Source organism: Caretta caretta, chromosome 20, assembly GCF_965140235.1.
Source record: "Caretta caretta isolate rCarCar2 chromosome 20, rCarCar1.hap1, whole genome shotgun sequence".
Taxonomy (NCBI): Eukaryota; Metazoa; Chordata; order Testudines; family Cheloniidae; genus Caretta; species Caretta caretta.
This window is the reverse complement of record NC_134225.1, coordinates 21,540,400-21,553,047: the sequence shown is the minus strand read 5'-3', so window position 1 is coordinate 21,553,047 and position 12,648 is coordinate 21,540,400.

Here is a 12,648-nt window from a genome sequence, read left to right as displayed (position 1 = left end):
GATCCCATGTGGGGGACCTCCAGACCCAAGGCCCATGGTCTGCACAGGAACTAGGCCTGCACATAAACACCAAGGAGCTCCGGGGGGGTCCGTCTGGCCTGCGTGGCCTTTCGCTTGTGCCTTGCAGGCCGTGTAGTCAGAGTTCTCACAGGCAACACGGCCTCAATGTTCTACATCAACAGGCAAGGCGGGGCCCGCTCCTCAGCCCTCTGCTAGGAAGCCTTCCGGCTGTGGGATTTCTGCATCGCCCGCGATGTCGACTCGGATGTCCACCACTTACCGGGCATCCAGAACACTTGGGTGGATCGCCTGAGCTGGGCCTTCTCCTCGCAGCACGAGTGGTCGCTACATCCGGAGGTGGCTTACATGATCTTCCAAACGTGGGGAATCCCCAAGTGGACCTCTTCGTGACCAGGCAGAACCGCCGGTGCCCCCCAGTTCTGCTCCAGGAGGGGCCTGGGCAAGGGCATGATCTCTGATGCCTGCCTTCTGTCCTGGTCAGGTCAGTTGCTATATTACTTTCCCCCAATTCCGCTGATCAGCAAGGTCCTGGAAAAAGTCAAGACAGACAAGACTTACGTCCTTCTGATTGCCCCAGCATGACCCAGACAGCCCTGGGATGGGACCTCTCTCGAGCCTGTCCGTTGCCCACCCCCATGGCCGCTGCCGACCCGCCCAGACCTCCTCTCTCAGGACCAAGGTCACCTCCTCCACCCCAACCTTGCAGCCCTTCACCTCACGGCGTGGTTGCTCAATGGTTAGACCAAGAGGAAAGGATCTGCTCGAAGGGCATCCAGCGAGTCCTCCTGGAAAGCAGGAGGCCCTCCACATGTCAGGCCTACCTGGCAAAATGGTCAAGGTTCTCTCGGTGGGCCGCTGATCGCGGCATCTCACAAGTGGCTGCTCCGCTCCAGTTTATTCTGGATTACCTTCTTCATCTCAGAGTCCAAGGCCTAGCGCCCTCGTCCGTCAAGGTGAATCTGGCCACCATATTGGCCTTCCAGCCGCCGGTACTGGGCCACACAGTATTTTCTCACACCATGACCGGTTGATTCCTTAAGGGCTTGGATCGCCTTTTTCCTTATGTTAGGCCCCCTGTTCCACAGTGGGACCTGAACTTGGTTCTGGCCAGGCTGACAGGGCCTCCATTTGAGCCGCTTGCCACATGCTCCTGGTCCCACCTTTCATGGAAAGTAGCCTTTCTTGTGGCGATCACGTCGGCTAGACAGGTCTCTGAGCTCCGGGCCCTGACCTCCGAACACGGTGTTCCATAAAGTTAAGGTCCAGCTCCACCCACGCCCCTCGTTCCTCCCTAAGGTGGTCTCAGCCTATCATATGAGCCAGGACATTTTCCTTCCGGGGCTCTGTCCCTAGCCCCACGTGTCTAGTGAGGAGCGCCACCTCCACATGCTGGATGTGAGAGGGGCCCTGGCTTTTTACCTGGAACAGACAAAACCGTTCAGGAAGTCTACTCAGCTGTTTATTGCCACAGCCACGCCCATGAAGGGTCGGCTGATCTCCACTCAGCGGCTCTCCAGCTGGATCACTTAATGTCTCCACACTTGTTACGATCAGGCAGGAGTGCCCCCGTCACCTATTGCAAGAGCGCACTCCACAAGGGCGCAAGCCTGGTCGGCCCCCTTTCTAGCTCATGTCCCGGTTCAGGACATTTGCAGGGCTGCCACATGGTCATCGGTCCACACGTTCACCTTGCATTATGCGATCGTCTCCCAGACCAGGGAGGACGCCGGGTTCGGCAGGGCCGTGCTCCGTCCCGAGTGTCTGTGAACTCCTCCCACCTCCAACCGATATCGCTTGGAATCACCTACTGTGGAATGCACATGAGCAATCTCTCGAAGAACCGCTACAGACTAGGGACCAAATGGCTAGGCAGCAGTTCTGCGGAAAAGGACCTAGGGGTGACAGTGGACGAGAAGCTGGATATGAGTCAGCAGTGTGCCCTTGTTGCCAAGAAGGCCAATGGCATTTTGGGATGTATAAGTAGGGGCATAGTGAGCAGATCGAGGGATGTGATCGTTCCCCTCTATTCGACATTGGTGAGGCCTCATCTGGAGTACTGTGTCCAGTTTTGGGCCCCACACTACAAGAAGGATGTGGATAAATTGGAGAGAGTCCAGCGAAGGGCAACAAAAATGATTAGGGGTCTAGAACACATGACTTATGAGGAGAGGCTGACGGAGCTGGTATTGTTTAGCCTGCAGAAGAGAAGAATGAGGGGGGATTTGATAGCTGCTTTCAACTACCTGAAAGGGGGTTCCAAAGAGGATGGCTCTAGACTGTTCTCAATGGTAGCAGATGACAAAACGAGGAGTAATGGTCTCAAGTTGCAGTGGGGGAGGTTTAGATTGGATATTAGGAAAAACTTTTTCACTAAGAGGGTGGTGAAACACTGGAATGCGTTACCTAGGGAGGTGGTAGAATCTCCTTCCTTAGAGGTTTTTAAGGTCAGGCTTGACAAAGCCCTGGCTGGGATGATTTAACTGGGAATTGGTCCTGCTTTGAGCAGGGGGTTGGACTAGATGACCTTCTGGGGTCCCTTCCAACCCTGATATTCTATGATTCTATGATTCTAAGAAAAGACGATTACCTTTTCTGTAACTGGTGTTCTTCGCGATGTCTTGCTCACGTCTATTCCACATCCCGCCCTCCTTCCCCACTGTCAGAGTCATCTGGCAAGAAGGAACTGAGGGTGGGGGGAGCGCGCAGTGCCCCTTCTTCCGCACCACGGTGGCACCACTCCAAGGGTCGCTGGGGCGCACCCCAACGGGCAGTGCTAGAGGAAAAACTTCCAACACCAGTGCACGTGGCGAGCACGTACCCCTATTGTGGAATGGCCACATCTTGAAGAACACCAGTTACAGGAAAAAGTAACTGTCTGTCTCTCCACCCGTCTCCATCTATCCATCCCTATATAGCTCTCTCCACCCGTCTCCATCTATCCATCCCCTACAGATCTCTCCACCCATCTCCATCTATCCATCCCTATATAGCTCTCTCCACCCATCTCCATCTATCCATTCCCTACAGATCTCTCCACCCATCTCCATCTATCCATCCCCTACAGATCTCTCCACCCATCTCCATCTATCCATCCCTATATAGCTCTCTCCACCCATCTCCATCTATCCATTCCCTACAGATCTCTCCACCCATCTCCATCTATCCATCCCCTACAGATCTCTCCACCCATCTCCATCTATCCATCCCCTACAAATCTCTCCATCCCTCTCTATCTATCCATCCCCTACAGATCTCTCCACCCATCTCCATCTATCCATCCCTTTACAGATCTCTCCATCCCTCTCTATCTATCCATCCCTATACAGATCTCTCCACCCATCTATACCTATCCACCCCGTACAGATCTCTCCACCCATCTATATCTATCCATCCCCTATATAGCTCTCTCCACCCGTCTATATCTATCCATCCCTATACAGATCTCTCCATCCCTCTCTATCTATCCATCCCTATACAGCTCTCTCCACCCGTCTCCATCTATCCATCCCCTACAGATCTCTCCATCCCTATCTATCCATCCCCTACAGCTCTATCCACCCATCTCCATCTATCCATCCCTTTAAAGATCTCTCCATCCCTCTCTATCTATCCATCCCTATACAGATCTCTCCACCCATCTATATCTATCCATCCCTATACAGCTCTCTCCACCCGTCTCCATATATCCATCCCCTACAGATCTCTCCATCCCTCTCTATCTATCCATCCCTTTACAGATCTCTCTACCCATCTATATCTATCCATCCCTATACAGATCTCTCCACCCGTCTCCATATATCCATCCCATACAGATCTCTCCATCCCTCTCTATCTATCCATCCCTTTACAGATCTCTCCACCCATCTATATCTATCCATCCCTATACAGATCTCTCCACCCGTCTCCATATATCCATCCCCTACAGATCTCTCCATCCCTCTCTATCTATCCATCCCTATACAGATCTCTCCATCCCTCTCTATCTATCCATCCCTTTACAGATCTCTCCATCCCTCTCTATCTATCCATCCCTATACAGATCTCTCCACCCATCTATATCTATCCATCCCTGTACAGATCTCTCCACCCATCTATATCTATCCATCCCTATATAGATCTCTCCACCCGTCTCCATTTATCCATCCCCTACAGATCTCTCCATCCCTCTCTATCTATCCATCCCTTTACAGATCTCTCCTTCCCTCTCTATCTATCCATCCCTCTCTATCTATCCATCCCTATACAGCCCTCTCCACCCGTCTCCATCTATCCATCCCTCTCTATCTATCCATCCCTATACAGCCCTCTCCACCCGTCTCCATCTATCCATCCCCTACAGATCTCTCCATCCCTCTCTATCTATCCATCCCCTACAGATTTATCCACCCGTCTCCATCTATCCATCCCCTACAGATCTCTCCATCCCTCTCAATCTATCCATCCCTATACAGATCTCTCCACCCATCTCCATCTATCCATCCCTTTACAGATCTCTCCATCCCTCTCTATCTATCCATCCCTATACAGATCTCTCCACCCATCTCCATCTATCCATCCCTTTACAGATCTCTCCATCCCTCTCTATCTATCCATCCCTATACAGATCTCTCCACCCATCTATATCTATCCATCCCTATACGATCTCTCCATCCCTCTCTATCTATCCATCCCCTACAGATTTATCCACCCGTCTCCATCTATCCATCCCCTACAGATCTCTCCATCCCTCTCTATCTATCCATCCCTATACAGATCTCTCCATCCCTCTCTATCTATCCATCCCTTTACAGATCTCTCCATCCCTCTCTATCTATCCATCCCTATACAGATCTCTCCATCCCTCTCTATCTATCCATCCCTATACAGATCTCTCCACCCATCTATATCTATCCATCCCTATACAGATCTCTCCACCCATCTCCATCTATCCATCCCTTTACAGATCTCTCCATCCCTCTCTATCTATCCATCCCTATACAGATCTCTCCACCCATCTCCATCTATCCATCCCTTTACAGATCTCTCCATCCCTCTCTATCTATCCATCCCTATACAGATCTCTCCACCCATCTATATCTATCCATCCCTATATGATCTCTCCATCCCTCTCTATCTATCCATCCCCTACAGATTTATCCACCCGTCTCCATCTATCCATCCCCTACAGATCTCTCCATCCCTCTCTATCTATCCATCCATATACAGCTCTCTCCATCCCTCTCTATCTATCCGTCCCTTTACAGATCTCTCCTTCCCTCTCTATCTATCCATCCCTACAGATCTGTACACCCATCTCCATCTATCCATCCCTATATAGCTCTCTCCACCTGTCTCCATCTATCCATCCCTATACAGATCTCTCCATCCCTCTCTATCTATCCATCCCCTACAGATTTATCCACGCGTCTCCATCTATCCGTCCCCTACAGATCTCTCCATCCCTCTCTATCTCTCCATCCCTATACAGATCTCTCCATCCCTCTCTATCTATCCATCCCCTACAGATTTATCCACCCGTCTCCATCTATCCATCCCCTACAGATCTCTCCATCCCTCTCTATCTATCCATCCCTATACAGATCTCTCCATCCCTCTCTATCTATCCATCCCTATACAGATCTCTCCACCCATCTCCATCTATCCATCCCTTTACAGATCTCTCCATCCCTCTCTATCTATCCATCCCTTTACAGATCTCTCCACCCATCTCCATCTATCCATCCCTATACAGATCTCTCCATCCCTCTCTATCTATCCATCCCTACAGATCAATCCACCCATCTCCATCTATCCATCCCTATATAGCTCTCTCCACCCGTCTCCATCTATCCATCCCCTACAGATCTCTCCATCCCTGTCTATCTGTCCATCCCCTACAGATCTATCCACCCATCTCCATCTATCCATCCCTTTAAAGATCTCTCCATCCCTCTCTATCTATCCATCCCTATACAGATCTCTCCATCCCTCTCTATCTATCCATCCCCTACAGATTTATCCACCCATCTCCATCTATCCATCCCCTACAGATCTCTCCATCCCTCTCTATCTATCCATCCCTATACAGATCTCTCCACCCATCTCCATCTATCAGTCCCTTTACAGATCTCTCCACCCATCTATATCTATCCATCCCTATATAGATCTCTCCACCCGTCTCCATTTATCCATCCCTATGCAGATCTCTCCACCCATCTCCATCTCTCCATCTTTTTACAGATCTCTCCATCCCTCTCTATCTATCCATCCCTTTACAGATCTCTCCACCCATCTCCATCTATCCATCCCTATACAGATCTCTCCATCCCTCTCTATCTATCCATCCCTATACAGATCTCTCCACCCATCTCCATCTATCCATCCCTTTACAGATCTCTCCATCCCTCTCTATCTATCCATCCCTGTACAGATCTCTCCACCCATCTATATCTATCCATCCCTGTACAGATATCTCCACCCATCTATATCTATCCATCCCTATACAGATCTCTCCACCCATCTCCATCTATCCATCCCCTACAAATCTCTCCATCCCTCTCTATCTATCCATCCCTTTACAGATCTCTCCACCCATCTCCATCTATCCATCCCTTTACAGATCTCTCCATCCCTCTCTATCTATCCATCCCTGTACAGATCTCTCCACCCATCTATATCTATCCATCCCTGTACAGATATCTCCACCCATCTATATCTATCCATCCCTATACAGATCTCTCCACCCATCTCCATCTATCCATCCCTTTACAGATCTCTCCATCCCTCTCTATCTATCCATCCCTTTACAGATCTCTCCATCCCTCTCTATCTATCCATCCCTTTACAGATCTCTCCACCCATCTCCATCTATCAGTCCCTTTACAGATCTCTCCACCCATCTATATCTATCCATCCCTATATAGATCTCTCCACCCATCTCCATTTATCCATCCCTATGCAGATCTCTCCACCCATCTCCATCTATCCATCCCTATGCAGATCTCTCCACCCATCTCCATCTATCCATCCCTTTACAGATCTCTCCATCCCTCTCTATCTATCCATCCCTTTACAGATCTCTCCATCCCTCTCTATCTATCCATCCCTTTACAGATCTCTCCATCCCTCTCTATCTATCCATCCCTTTACAGATCTCTCCACCCATCTCCATCTATCAGTCCCTTTACAGATCTCTCCACCCATCTATATCTATCCATCCCTATATAGATCTCTCCACCCGTCTCCATTTATCCATCCCTATGCAGATCTCTCCACCCATCTCCATCTATCCATCCCTTTACAGATCTCTCCACCCATCTATATCTATCCATCCCTATATAGATCTCTCCACCCGTCTCCATTTATCCATCCCTATGCAGATCTCTCCACCCATCTCCATCTATCCATCCCTTTACAGATCTCTCCATCCCTCTCTATCTATCCATCCCTTTACAGATCTCTCCACCCATCTCTATCTATCAGTCCCTTTACAGATCTCTCCACCCATCTCTATCTATCAGTCCCTTTACAGATCTCTCCACCCATCTATATCTATCCATCCCTATATAGATCTCTCCACCCGTCTCCATTTATCCATCCCTATGCAGATCTCTCCACCCATCTCCATCTCTCCATCTTTTTACAGATCTCTCCATCCCTCTCTATCTATCCATCCCTTTACAGATCTCTCCACCCATCTCCATCTATCCATCCCTATACAGATCTCTCCATCCCTGTCTATCTATCCATCCCTATACAGATCTCTCCACCCATCTCGATCTATCCATCCCTATACAGATCTCTCCACCCATGTCCATCTATCCATCCCCTACAGATCTCTCCATCCGGCTCTATGCAGCTCTATCCGTCCCCTCCCCACACAGATCTATCTGTCTGTGGATCTATCTATCAGTATCCATCCATCCCTGTTCACACCCCTCTGGTGCTTAAATCCCCAGTTTAGCAAACCACTCAAGCAGATGCTGAACTGCTTTGCCAAGGAGGACCTGACCCTGGGGTCTCGATTTCTCTGGCTCTCAGAGTTCTGCTCCTGCTCCACCAGGTGTTCTCGGACGCTGTGCAGGACTTTCTGGCTGGGTTCTCTGACTTGTGTTCTGCAGCAGGTCAGATTGATCCCATCTAGCTTTAATCTTGAGGTGTTTGGCTGGTGTAAATCAGCAGTGACCCCATTTGAGTCCGTTCACATCGATCTAAACATCAAGGCTAGGAGAGGAAGCACCCTTGAGATTATGCCCTGGTGGTGGCAGACCTGGCGCTTGGAACAAAACAACCTCAGGAGTCACATCCGGAGCTGGACCCTGACCCACCCACCGTGGCAACACCCCTACGAAACTACGCAGAGTCCACTCCGTCCCGCCTCTCTGGATGGGGTTAAGGGAGAAAGCCCTACAAGGGCCCATCCTGGAGGGCAGCGAGGAGAGACAGCGCCAACCCATCAGCCGGTGGAAATGGACGGAGCTCCACCGAAGAAGCCGACCGAATGACGCCCATTTCCAGCAGTGAGTGGGCCAGCATAAGGAGCATTGGCCGGTGGCTGGGGTGTAGTTAAGACAGAGCATGAGGTGCACACCATTGATTTAATGTCTCCTGACATGATGATCGCTGGATAGCTGCTTAGTCCCCTTCCACCTCCCTTCCCTGGCAGATCTAACTGTGCAGCTGGTTCGCGCAACCCCAGGGGCAGCGTCTGGCAGTTCCCGGCATGCCAGGTGCTTCCTTGATCTGGCTCATTGACCCCTGCAGCCTGTAATCTCCAAGGCAGGTGGGTGTCCCCCCAAAACTACAGCGCCCAACATGCCCTCTCCAGGCACAGCATTGCTCCAGGCTGCCATGCTAAGGCTAAGGGCAGCTGCAACCTGCTCAGTGTCGTGCTGGATTTTCAACTGGGTATCTGCTCTGAGCCGTCGAATTCATCCGTGGTGCTGATGGCTGTGGGGCGGATCTTTATGGAGCTGTTCAGAGGAAGGCAGCCAGCCCACCGAGCCAGATTCATTGGCGTAAAGCTGGACTCACCTCTGACTCTATGGACATGGCTTTGACCCAGTTACCTTGGTCCATACCCCTCAAGAGCCATGCTCTGTTGTCCCTGACACATGTAAAGGCAGCCAGCCTGACTGCAGTCTCACGTCACTGTCCCACCAACCTCACTGGGTTTGCACCGGTTTACATGAGGGGAGAATCCGGCTCAGTGGCTTTGAAGGCTCTGCTCCAGTGTAAGCTACCATCTGCTGCTCATTGCCCCCGTGAACCAGCCTTGAAACCATTGTCAAGTACCAGAAAGTGGGGGGGGAGCAGCGCTGCTGCTTAGCTCCACAGATTTTATGCCACGCGTCTCATTGGCGATTTGGACCGACAAACTCCAAAGGGCTCAGCAAACTTAGCAACAGAGCCCTGAAGGGCAGTTTTAGCTCATTGCAGGCATGGCTGGGGCATGGGGACGAAGAGCCAGCTGGTTCTTTAGCCCAGGCATGTGTTACGTCAGCTCAGAATTACCAACCTTTCACAGCGCTCAGGAATCTACCGGATTCCAGCCCTGGGTTCACTGTCACCCCAGCGCGGGGTCCCTTCACCGCCATGGCTTTAAACTCGGCCTCCTCGCGGGCGGGCCAATGACCGGGACACTCACGCCACTTTCATGCTGCTGGCGTAAAACACAAAGCGGGGACGGGGTGGGAGCGCCGTGAAGAGCAGCTCCTGCCGCCACTGAGGTAAAGGGCAAGTCTCCCGCTGCCTTCAAAGGGCCACAGGCTGGGCTCTGGGCCACGAGCCACACCACCGCAGCCACGGGTGCTTGACTCCTGTATGAGACGAGAGCTGAGCCAGTAGCTAACCATCAGCCCAGTGTGGACAGGACATGCGGCACCGAGCAGGGTCACACAGGCGCCTGGGGCTCACCTCGACCAGCGAGCCAGGGCTCATGTGGCAGCTTGCGTGGCCTGCACTAGGGGGCTAACATGGGTGTCGCTAAGGGGTTAACACAGGGCTGGCTTTTCCGGCCCACACAGCCTGGGTGGTGTTTGGCGGTTAGAGCAAGGTCAGGGGCGGGGGTTGGAGTCAGGACTTCTGGATCCTACGCCCAGGTAGTGGGATCCAGTGGTTAGAGTGGAGCTGGGGGGCCAGGAGCTGGGACTTGTGGGCCATCTCTCCCCAGCTCTAGGAGGGGAGTGATGGCAAGTGGTTGGCGCAGGGGGGTTGTTGGAAGCCAGGACTCCTGAATGGCGTCACTGGACAGCGTTAACCCTTGCCTTCCTGCCAACTTTTTAACTCTGCAGCTCAGTGTATGGGGGGCAGGGGGCCCCAATTCCAGCACTGCCATGCCAGCAGCTAGCCCGACCCCCCCCCGCACACACACACACATGCAGATTCTGGCCTCGTTTGATGGGGTGGCACCCCTCTGGCGAAGCAGCGTCCTACCGTTCTGCACTCAGGCCACGGCTGATGGAAGGGCAGCGTCACCACCCATGTGTGACTCCAGGTGCTGCCGCAGGACGTGCTGTTCAATCTTCCTTCAGCTGCAGACCCCCTCAAACATGTCAAATGGAGGTGAGCCCCCTGTGGAAATCTGAGCCACGGGCTGCAGATCACTAGGGTTGAAAACCACTGGCCAAGGTACGTATACAGGCCCCCATGGCTGGAGTGTCATAGCCCCTCACAGTCGTTACGCTATTTATCGTCACAACCCTGCCCCATGTAAGGCAGAGCAGGGCTACTATCCCCACTGTACAGATGGGGAAACCGAGGCACAGAGAGGCTAAGTGAGTGCCCCAAGGTCACACAGTGAGTCTGTGGCAGAGAAGGGCATTGAACCCGAGTCCCTTGCTAGTGACCCAACCCCTGCGCCATCCCTCCACAGCCATTGGCACAGCGGGGCTGGCAGGGTGCAGGCTGCAGGCCAGGGTCCTTCCGCTGGCGTGCGGCCAGGGGTCATGCCCAAGGGGCACACACGTGGCTCTGTAGGAGCTGGTCACGGTGGCCACAGGCAGGAGAGCACGAGCCGCTGGTACCTGCGTCTCACCCCGACGGGTGAGTGGGAGGCAGACGGTGCTGGGGGGGAGCTGGCAGGTGACTTGCTAGTGGGGAATTTGGGCCTCGCTACGGTAGGAGCCATGGCGATGGGGATGCCCCCCCCGGCAACCTTTCCTCCAGGCCACTGACAGCTGAGGTCATGCAGCATGGCAGGGTGGGTCGACTGCATAAGTGGGGGAGGGGACTAGAACCCAGGAGTCCTGAGGCCCCCCTCCCCCACTCCGCACCCAGCGCTGGGAAGAGAACCCAGGCGTCCTAGCTCCGAGGTCATGGGTCTGGGTCTTACCCCCCACCACCATGGGTCCCACGCTTCGTGGGGGTGGGTGGGGGGGGTGCTAGGCACGTTACCGCCGCTAGGTGGCGCTGTCGGCCTAGGTCCGCTCCAGCGAACAGCTGCGCGCTCATCCGGTCCCCGCCCCCCCCGGGGCTGGCGGGACTCGGGACAATGACCCCCCCCCCCATCCCCGCCCCCGGCGTCACTTCCAGTAAAATCCCGCCTCCTGCCGCTGCAACAGCAACAGAGCTGGGGGGGGCGGCCGGGCTGGCGGGGGGGGCTGCGGGTCGGGGGCGAGGGGAGCCGGCGGAGCTGGGGGGGGGCCGGCCGGGCTGGCGGGGGGGCTGCGGGTCGGGGGCGAGGGGAGCCGGCGGAGCTGGGGGGGGGCGGCTGGGCTGGCGGGGGGCTGCGGGGGCGAGAGGAGCTGGGGGGAGCAGGGCCGGGCTGGCGGGGGGGCTGCGGGTCGGGGGCGAGGGGAGCCGGCGGAGCTGGTGGGGGGCGGCTGGGCTGGCGGGGGGCTGCGGGGGCGAGGGGAGCCGGCGGAGCGGGGCCGGACTGGCGGGGGGCTGCGGGTCGAGGGCGAGGGGAGCCGGCCGGGCTAGCGGGGGGCTGTGGGTCGGGAGTGAGGGGAGCCGGCGGAGCTGGGGGGGGCAGGGCCGGACTGGCGGGGGGCTGCGGGTCGGGGGCGAGGGGCGCCGGCGGAGCTGGGGGGGGCTGGCTGGGCTGGCGGGGGGCTGCGGGTCGGGGGCGAGGGGAGCCCGCGGAGCTGTGGGGGGGCCCGGCCGGGCTGGCGGGGGCTGCGGGTCGGGGGAGAGGGGAGCCCGCGGAGCTGTGGGGGGGCCCGGCCGGGCTGGCGGGGGGCTGCGGGTCGGGGGCGAGGGGAGCCCGCGGAGCTGTGGGGGGGCCCGGCCGGGCTGGCGGGGGGCTGCGGGTCGGGAGTGAGGGGCCATGGTCAGGCCATCACCAGGGACGCCCCGTTTTTAGGGCGGCGCGGGAATGCTGCGTGTTTGCCCTCAGCATTTGGCACTGGAGGGGCTCGAAGCACTTTTTTAAGGGGTGGGGAGGGGGCTGAAGCCACCCACCGAAGGTTACGCAGACAAGCCGTGTCAGAGTCGGGGACAGAACCCAGGCGTCCTGGCTCCGAGCCGCCCCCGCCCTCCCCCGCTCTAACCACTACACCCCACTCCCCTCCCAGAGCCAGTGGGCAGAAGCACCCAAGTGTCCTGGCCCCAGCCCCGTTCTCCTCACAGCTCAGCCCCACTCCCGCCAAGCCCCGGGGTTCACACGCAAAACCCCGGGGCAGCGGGACCGGTGACTCAGCCTTTCCC